We start from the raw sequence: 10,337 nt of genomic DNA, 5'->3' as shown, positions 1-10,337 counted from the left end.
TTCCCTCCAGCACAGAAGGGAAGATCCTTACCCTAGCATCAGGTGGGCAACATAGCCTTTGGTGTTCTGTATCTTTGCTGCAGCAAACAGTGTCTGTCCCCTTCGTTGTGCTGTCCTCTATCACCACTTCATTACTCATTTCTCCCATTGATTAAATGGCCACCTGTGAGATGGTGTCATGGACTGTTTGCACATCCCGCCCAAAGTTCCCACCCTCATTCAAATCTGAGGAAAGGACCTTGTATCTGTCAGACAAGAGTAGGTGTTCAGGCCCCCTGAGGGTGACGATTTGGATCCTTCTCCCTCATCTCCTGTCGCACCCTTTTATCCTTGTCCTACCATCCATATATGAGGAAATGAATCAAAGAGGTACGGTGGTCTGCTGGAACAGTACCCTTGTACCTTATCCCTGAGTGGCACAGTCTCTGACCTTGACTCCTGCTCACTAATCTTGGCTGAAGTTCTTGTAACAATGAATACCTGCTGTGGACAAATAGAGAAATAATGAACTTCTGGTCTGATATTTGGTTAGACAGGGTGACGGACAATCAAGAAGCAAGCTAGATTACAGAGGAAAAATAACTCAGTCACAGAATTGAAGAAATGCAAATACCTGAAGTTACAATGGATATACGAAAAGTAGTTACAAAAATGCTCACAATTCAACAATTTTCTTAAAAATACAGAAAAAGTGCCCATATTTTTGACAGAAGGTAAAACACATTTCTTGCCTAAAGGAGAAATCACAAATGATACATAAAAATGTCATCCCAGTACTCATTACAAACTAAACATAAAATTGTCACATCATGTGTCTCACAACTAATCACCGCTCACTTGGATAAACACAATATACTTACAGAAGAGCAGAAAGGATGCCATAAGGAGATGAAGGGATGTAAGGAACAACTGATAATAGATTCTGTAATTCTAAATTAAGCCCGGTGGAAAAGCAGAAATCTTTCATGTTGTTATATTGACAACCAAAAAGCATTTGATCCCATCCCACATTCATGCTTAATGGAAGTTCTTAATATACACGTATAAACTACACTCAATACTGTGAAATTCCTCCATCATCTGAGGAAGCACTGGCATCCTATAAACACCCTGTCTACTAACAACCAAAAATGAACAACAGCTGTTAACAAATCGAGACATTTTTCAGCACAACTCTCTAAACCCACTATGGTTTTGTCTAGCTCTAAACCGATCTCAAATTTACTGAATCTGATGAAAATAGAGTATCAAATCAGAAACAACATTAACTCCGGTTTCCCTGGACAGCCATCAGTAGTTGCAGAGGTATGGTAGCCCACATTCCACTAAGAAGGTCACATTGACCCTACTTTGTCCTGGTCCTGACTTTGTCCTTTGTCCTGGTACTGCCAGACAATGACACATCTCACCATTTTCGTTACACCTCCAATGTTTAAAGACGCGAGTATTATGGGTATAATTGGTTTTCAAGTCACAGTTCTTCTCCAGGTATACCAAAAGTTTGTTAAAGAAAAACAGGTTTGTGGAAATGAATCAGAGGGATGTGTCTGTCTCCTAGAACACATTCTCCAAACACCATCTCATCCCTGATGTGGCCCAGTCTCCAGCAGTTCCATTATGTTGCCTGGACAACATACCACCTGCTTGGACATGCCTATTCTATAAATAATGAGATCAGATTTAAGGAAATAATACCTTCAACCTGGAACTCTTCTCGTCCCAACACTCACTCCACCTTAAAACTATTCTCCAATGAGCAGAAACATTGACAAAGCACTCACCAATCACTAACCTGCTGAGCTGTATGCCACAAGCCAGCCCTCAAGCCAAGAAGCTTCTGTGATCAGGTGTGTGACTTTTTCACTTTTTAACGCAACTTTTTCCCATTTCAATGTCCCGACCTTTTCCCACCCCCCCCCCCCCACCGCCCCACCATCGAACCCTGGACCACCTTGCGACCAATGCTTAGGAACACACACTTTCATGTGACCCCAATCAGCATGGGGGGGGAGGGACTAAACATGTGTTACACCTTGCTCAAGGGTGAAAGCCAGTCTAGTAGAGGGAAGGAGCACGTTACAACCCCTGTGGTAGAGACGTGTCTGCACCACTACCATATACAGCATTATAAAGGCATCACATTCATTTAATGAACAGTCACAGCTCCTCATTCCATCTCCCCTCACATTCCAGTGTGCTCTTCAAAGATTAGATTGGAACGTCTCCCAAACTGGACAAATCCTGTGTTGTTCATGTCACTATGCCAACACCTTCCCACTCCCTCCATCTCAACATCCCAGTGCTTGCAGATTACAGTGTGAAATTCTCTTTTAACACAGACATGTAACGGGCCGAGCTGCTGTTTCCTGCCGACTCATGCTCAGCTCCTCTGTATATTTAGCAGCTTGTATATGAGCTGTCATGGCTGTTAACAACCCCCTCACTCCCCATTAACAATAACAAATACAATTATGCAACTACCACAGAGATGGATGCCAAGGTTATTGAGCTTTTTTCACTGCAGATCATCAAGATTGCTGAATCTAACATCTGACATGATGCAGTCCTGCAAAACTGCATATATCTGGAGTTTAGGGACAATGTTTTCCCAGAAAGGTGAGAAGTAAAGACATCAAATAAAAGGGAACTTGAATGTCAAGAGATCTTGAGGGTTGTTTAAAAGTGAAGAAGATTGTCAGGAACCAGAAGGACAGCAAATCTGATAGCTTTGTTCAAGAAGGATGGTACAGAAAAATAAGTGCAAGGATTCCAGTCATATATCAGTAGTAGGGAAGCTCTGGGGGCAAGTAGCAATGGACAGATTTCATTTGCATTTGCAAAGTCAGTAATTCTTCACAGATTGTCAAAGAGCTCTTGAGAGGAGATTCAGTTTGACTGTTCTAAAGCAGTAACAAATGTCTTGATGTGATATTTGTATCTTTGACAAGGTCACCCGAGGATCTGAGGAAGAACATTTCAACACTGAGGGTGATTGGAATTTGGAACGCACTGCCTGAGGGAGAGCTGCAGGCAGAGAATCTTACACTTTAGATGAGAACTTCAAATATTCAAAGGGCAAAGTAGAAAAGGCTTCAGGCTGAATGTTGTCTAATGAGATTGACTAGAATGAACATAGAGACGAGCCTGATTCTTTACTGGTTGATTGTATGTGATAAAGAATAGCTTTCCTAATGACCTGTAGGTCTTTGTAAGGTTTTGAGGGTAAGTGCAGAATCAGAGTTGTGATCTACATGGGGGGGGGGGGGGGAGGGAGAAAGCCCCTCAAGGCAAACAATGCCCTCCATTTCAATAGGCAGGATCTGCAGGTAGGGCAGGTGTCACAGAAGCACAGTTATCGGCAGTGAGGTAACCCTCACTTCATGTAGGTGAGTGATTGGAGAACTAATCTAAATACGGGAGTTGCTGGGAGCTCTGCTCAGGTCAGGCAGCATCTATGGAGAGAGAAACAGTTAACATCTTGGGTCCAGACAGTTCATCTTAATCACCATCTGTGTTACAGTTGCTCCAATGTTGAGACATTCCATACAAGTGCCTCTGAAGGTTCCAATAAATGCCACTGATCTGAAATGTTAACTGTTTTTCTCTCACTAGTTGGTGTCTGACCTGCTGTACAGTCCCAGCAGCTTGAGATGAGGTTTTCAGTCATCCCATGCAGATGGAGAAATGAGTTGTCCTTCAGGACACAGGTACAGTGGGGACTGAGGAAGGAGGCCGTGCCATGGATTGGGGTCACCCTGCAACAAGGGAATCACCACTGTGCTTCAGATTTGCCTCGAATGGAGGGAGCACAGTTGGGAAACAGGTCATGATGATGATGGGTTCTTTGGGCTAGGATTGGGATTAGGAGCCATTGAAGATGGCACTCCAACAGTGAATGAACCCAGGTTCCCCACCTATTTGGTTGAGGGAGATCAGCATTGAAGATGGAGAACATGGAGTTAAACACTGTGGCCAGATAGAGGAGAGTAATAGCAGCGAAGTATAATCAGCAGTTTGTTTATTTGCTGGGTGAAACATTGCCCGCCCCACCATATTCGAACAACTGAAATTTTTGCCAGTTATTTATCAACAGACACATCAGAAAATTTAGAACATGCTGGCATCAATTAACTAATCCCATGCTTTCTCTCCCTTACCACTCAAGCATATTTGAGCCAAGTTTAGTGAGAGGGTAGAGCCACTGAATGCTCCCCATATGGTTCCATTAAGCTTTGAAAGGTTGGATAGGTACTGATGGCATCTTGGAGTTTGGTGGGATTGTTCTTCAGTGAGGAAATTCAGTGAGATAGATTCTTGATTGATCAAGGCAGAAGGGATACAGGTGAAAGCAGGAGAATTGGACTCAGAGGAAAAGGTGGATCAGAGATGACGAAATGGCACAGCAGACTTGATGGGCCAAATGGCCTCATTCTGCTCCTACAGCTTACGGTCTTATAGTTTTCTGGTCTAAATCACTATAACATGTGCAACTGAATTTCTCTGCACCAGATTTTTTGTTTTTCTATCATCTTTAGGAAGGTTTCTCCTTGAATTGTGATCTTACACAGATGTTTAATCTTTGCCTCGATATTATCTTAGATAACATACAAGTTCTCTGCTGAAAAGAGCAAGCAATCAAACACAGAGAAGGCCTGTGCCCCATATAGCACTTCTGAAATGCCATGAGTTGCTGACCGCTCAGGAAACATTCTGGGGTGGGTGATATTCTTTTTCCATAACTGCCTCGTCATTAGTTGTTCAAATCTGGTTGTTGTTTTCTACTGAAGTGTAACTCATGCTTGTTCCATTGATCACTTCATTTCATTTCTCTGAGATTTTTTGCAGATCATTTTGCCTCCACTTACCCAAGAGGAGATTTGTTTTTTACAGATCCTGACACATCTCTGCATATCTCTGTTTTAAATAGACAGCCCTCAATCCTGAGGTTGTACCCTCTTGTCCTCGACTCCCCACCATGGGAAACATCTTTTCCACATCTACTCTGTGTAGGTCTTTCAACATTTGAAAGTTTCATTTTCATTTTTCAATCTTTTTATTGATTTCCAGTAAAAAATATACAAATCAGAGGATAAGTTCAGCAAACAGATAATGCAAAGGACATATAAACAGCAATAAAGAAAAGTATATATTGTCAAAATCAAATAGGTATAATGTTACGCTGTTATATATACAGTATAATCAAAAAAAGTCACCTCTTAACAGATCATAAAAAAAATTGGAAAATTCTATTTGTAGAAAAAAAACCCCACTAAACTAAATAAGAACAAACAAAGAGAAAAGAAAGATTGGGCAGTCCATTTGAGGAAAAAAATTTGAAAAAAGGAAAAAGAAAGAACATCCTTCCAGTCACCTCTGAGCCTTCATGAATAAGGATTTTCCTCAAAGAGAATAAATAAAAATAAGTTAAATCATATGAAAATATTGAATAAAGGGTCACCAAACATGCTCAAAATTAAAAGATGTATCAAAGGTCCAGCTTCTAATTTTCTCCAAGCTTAAACATGAGATAATGGAGGAGAGCCAATAAAAAACAGTAGGCAGATTAGAATCTTTCCAGTATAACAAGAGAGCTCTCCTAGCCAGTAAAGTTGAGAAAGCTGTCACATGTTGAGCGGAAACAGATACTCTACCTACTTCCCTGGAATAATCCCAAAAAATGCCGTAAGTGTATTGGGTTGAACATCCAGATCTATAACTTTAGACAATAGACAATAGGTGCAGAAGTAGACCATTTGGCCCTTCGAGCCTGCACTGCCATTTTGAGATCATGGCTGATAATCTATTATCAATACCCGGTTCCTGCCTTGTCCCCATATCCCTTGATTCCCCCATCCATAAGATACCTATCTAGTTCCTTCTTGAAAGCATCCAGAGAATTGGCCTCCACAGCCTTCCAAAGCAGTGCATTCCAGACCCCCACAACTCTCTGGGAGAAGAAATTTTTCCTTAACTCTGTCCTAAATGACCTTCCCTTATTCTCAAACTATGCCCTTTGGTACTGGACTCTCCCAGCATCTGGAACGTATTTCCTGTCTCTATCTTGTCCAATCCCTTAATAATCTTATATGTTGCAATCAGATCCCCTCTCAATCTCCTTAATTCCAGTGTGTGCAAGCCCAGTCTCTCTAACCTCTCTGCGTAAGACAGTCCAGACATCCCAAGAATTAACCTTGTGAATCTACGCTGCACTTCCTGTACAGCCAGGATGTCCCTCCTTTACCCTGGAGACCAAAACTGTACACAATACTCCAGGTGTGGTCTCACCAGGGCCCTGTACAAATGCAAAAGGGTTTCCTTACTCTTGTACTCAATTCCCTTTGTAATAAAGGCCAACATTCCATTAGCCTTTTTCACTACCTGCTGCACTTGCTCATTCACCTTCAGTGACTGATGAACAGGGACACCTAGATCAGTTTGTATTTCTCCCTTACCAAACTTTACACCATTCAGATAATAATCTGCCTTCCTGTTCTTATTCCCAAAGTGGATAACCTAACACTTATTCACATTAAACGTCATCTGCCAAGTATCTGTCCACTCACCCAGCCTATCCAAGTCACCCTGAATTCTCCTAACATCCTCATTACATGTCACACTGCCACCCAGCTTAGTATCATCAGCAAACTTGCTGATGTTATTCTCAATGCCTTCATCTAAATCGTTGATGTAAATCGTAAACAGCTGTGGTCCCAATACCAAGCCATGTGGCACCCCACTAGTCACCACCTGCCATTCAGAGAAACACCCATTCACTGTTACCCTTTGCTTTCTATCTGCCAACCAGTTTTCTATCCATGTCAATGTCTTCCCCCCCCCCCCCAATGCCATGAGCTTTGATTTTACCCACCAATCTCCTATGTGGGACCTTATCAAATGACTTCTGAAAAATCGAGGTACAGTACACCCACTGGATTTCCCTTGTCTAACTTCCTGGTTACATCCTCGAAAAACTCCAATAGATTAGTCAAGCATGATTTGTCCTTGGTAAATCCATGTTGGCTCAGCCCAATCCTATCACTGCTATCTAGAAATGCCACTATTTCATCTTTAATAATGGACTCTAGCATCTTCCCCACTACTGATGTTAGGCTGACAGGTCTTTAGATAGTGTTCTAAATACATCTCTCCAAAAATTATTTAAACTTACACAGGACCAAAACGTATGTGTTAGAGTAGCCACCTCTATGTTACATCTGTCAGAAATAGGGCTTATATTAGGAAATATATGAGCCAATTTGTCTTTAGACATATGGGCCCTATGTACTATCTTAAACTGAATTAAGGAATGGTGTGCACAGGTAGATGAATTATTAACTAGATAACAAATTTTATTCCATTGATCTGAAAGTGAATGCTGAAGTTCTGTTTCCCAAGTGCATTGAACCTTATCATTAGGCGACATGCGAGCATTCATTAACTGTTTATAAGTGATAGCTATTAATCATTTTGAAATGGTTTAAGCTGAAAGATAACGTAGGCCAAACTTGAAGAATAGGCCAAAGGATAATTTGGTAAAAAAATCACGTAAAAAATTCCTAACCTGTAAGTATCTAAAAAAAATGTGTTAGAGATGTCATATTTATCCATTAACTGCGAAAAAGACATTAAACAATCCTGTAAGAACAGATCTAAAAAAGTTTTTATTCCCTTAGTTTTCCATAATAAAAAAGCCTTATCCAGAATTGATGGTTTAAAAAAAATTAGAATATATATTACTAGAAAGTAAAAAATTATTTAATTCAAAAAATATATGGAACTGAAACCAGATATTTAAAGTTTGTTTTAACAATAGGGTTGAGGGCTTGTCTACCTATTCTGGAGAATGAAAAAGGAAGTGGAGCTCCTAATAGAGAAGCTAAAGAAAACCCCATTACCAAATTTTCCTCCAACTGTAACCATGGAGGGCAATCCTGGTTATCTGTATTATAAATCCAAAAGGTAATATAACAAATATTGATTGCCCAATAAAAAAATCTAAAGTTTGGTAGGGCCAGTCCTCCATCTTTTTTTTGATTTTTGCAATAAAAGTTTATTCACTCTAGAGCTTTTATTATTCCAAACATAAGACAAAATCATAGAATCTATTTTATCAAAAAAAAGTTTTTGGAACAAAAAAGGGAACTGCTTGAAATATATATAAAACTTTTGGTAAAATAACCATTTTTATAGCATTAATTCGGCCTATCAATGACATCGACATAGGCAACCATTTAGAAAGCGCTTGTTGAGTATATTCAATTAGAGGGGAGAAATTATACTTATATAAGTCTTTAAAATTTTTAGTAATTTTGATACCAAGGTAGGTGAAATAATTATTAGCAATATTAAAAGGTGTTTGATCATAATAATCAGAATAATTATTAATAGGAAACAATTCACATTTATGTAAATTAAGTTTATATCCAGAGAAACTACTAAATTCCGTAAATATAGATAGCATAAAAGGAATAGATTTCCTAGGGTTTGAAATGTAAACTAATAAATCATCCGCATACAACAAACCCTTATGTAAATTATCCCTGCACAGAATTAGAATCCCTAAGGTCAATAGCAAGTGGTTCTAAAACCAAATTAAATAATATAGTACTAAGAGGACATCCCCGATGGGTTCCTGTATATAATCTAAAATAGGGAGATTTTAAATTATTAGTTATAACCGCAGCCACCGGGGTATGGTAAATCAATTTAATCCAGGAAATAAATCCCAGACCAAAATTAAACCTCTTCAAAACCTGAAATAAATAAGGCCACTCCACCCTATCAAAGGCTTTCTCTGCATCCAGAGATAAAATACATTCAGATTCTTTGACTGAAGGGGAGTAAATGATATTTAACAGTCTCTGAATATTAAAATGTGAGTACCTATTTTTAATAAATCCTGTTTGGTCATTTGAGATAACATTAGGCAAAATATTTTCAAGTCTATTAGCTCGAATCTTGGAGAGAATTTTAAAATCTGCATTCAATAAGGAAATAGGTCTAAAAGATGCACACGCAAGTGGATCTTTTCCCTTTTTAAGAATCAATGAAATTAAGGCCTCATAAAAAGTTTCTGGGAGGTCCCTGGAAGATATAGAATCAGTAAATGTTTGATGAAGATGTGGTGTAAGCATTTCATGAAAAGTCTTGTAAAATTCTACTGTGTAACCATCAGGTCCTGGAGCTTTCCCTAATTGCATAGAGGATATAGCCTTGGCTATCTCCTCTTGTTTAATAGGTGCAACATCTTGAGTCAAAATTTGAGGTATATTTAACCTTTGCAAAAATCTATTCATAATAATAGTACTGAGGATTCAGATTTATAAAGATTAGAATAAAAGTCCATAAATATCTTATTAATTTCATAAGGATGTAAAGTTTCAATTTCATCTGGTCTATGAATTTTTAAAATCTGTTTTCTGACCATCCCAGCCTTTAACTGACCTGCCAAAAGCTTAGCAGATTTTTCCCCATGTATATAAAATAAACTTTTGGATTTATAAATTTGCTGTTCAGTGGGAACGGTCAGAAGCAAATCATACTGTGACTGAAGTTTGACCCTTTCTTTATAAAGGTCCTCAGTAGGTTTAACCTAATAAGCTTTATCTATCTCTTTAATTTTATTAATAAGCACTGACAATTCTGCTTTAGTTTTCTTTCTCAAAGCTGCTGAATATGAGATTATCTGTCCCGTAAGAAATTATTTCAACATGTCCCATATAACCAGATCTGACATTCCTTCAGTTGCATTAAATTCAAAAAATATAGAAATGTTCTCCTTCATAAAACTAACAAAAGCTGGATTATGTAATAGTTTGGGATTCAGTCTCCACCGTGACATTTTCAAAAAGTTATCCGAAAGCTTCAGGGTTAACTTTAAAGGTGCGTGATCTGAAAGCTCAATGATGTCATATGCACACTCAACAACGGAGTCTATCAAATGTGTATCTAAAAAAAAATAATCAATTCGAGAATACTTATGATGAACGAGCGAGAGAAAAGAGAAATCTTTATCATTGGGGTGTTTATATCTCCAGATATCGACCAGGCCATATTCTAATAAAAAAGAATTAATTCAGGCTGCCATTTTATTAGGAAGCGTAAGAGCTACACCTGTCCCTACATCTCCTCTCTTACCACCATTCAGGCCCCCAAACAGTACTTCCAAGTGAGGCAACACTTCACTTGTGAGTCTGTTGGGGTCATCTATTGCATCCAGTGCTCCCGGTGCGGCCTCCTCTACATCGGCAAGACCTGACACAGATTGGGGAATCGCTTCATCGAGCACCTCTGCTTCGTCCTCCATAACAGACAGGATCTTCCGTTGCCACCCACTT

This window comes from Hypanus sabinus, chromosome 5 (genome assembly GCF_030144855.1).
Source record: "Hypanus sabinus isolate sHypSab1 chromosome 5, sHypSab1.hap1, whole genome shotgun sequence".
NCBI lineage: Eukaryota > Metazoa > Chordata > Chondrichthyes > Myliobatiformes > Dasyatidae > Hypanus > Hypanus sabinus.
Note: the sequence above shows the minus strand (reverse complement) of the source record.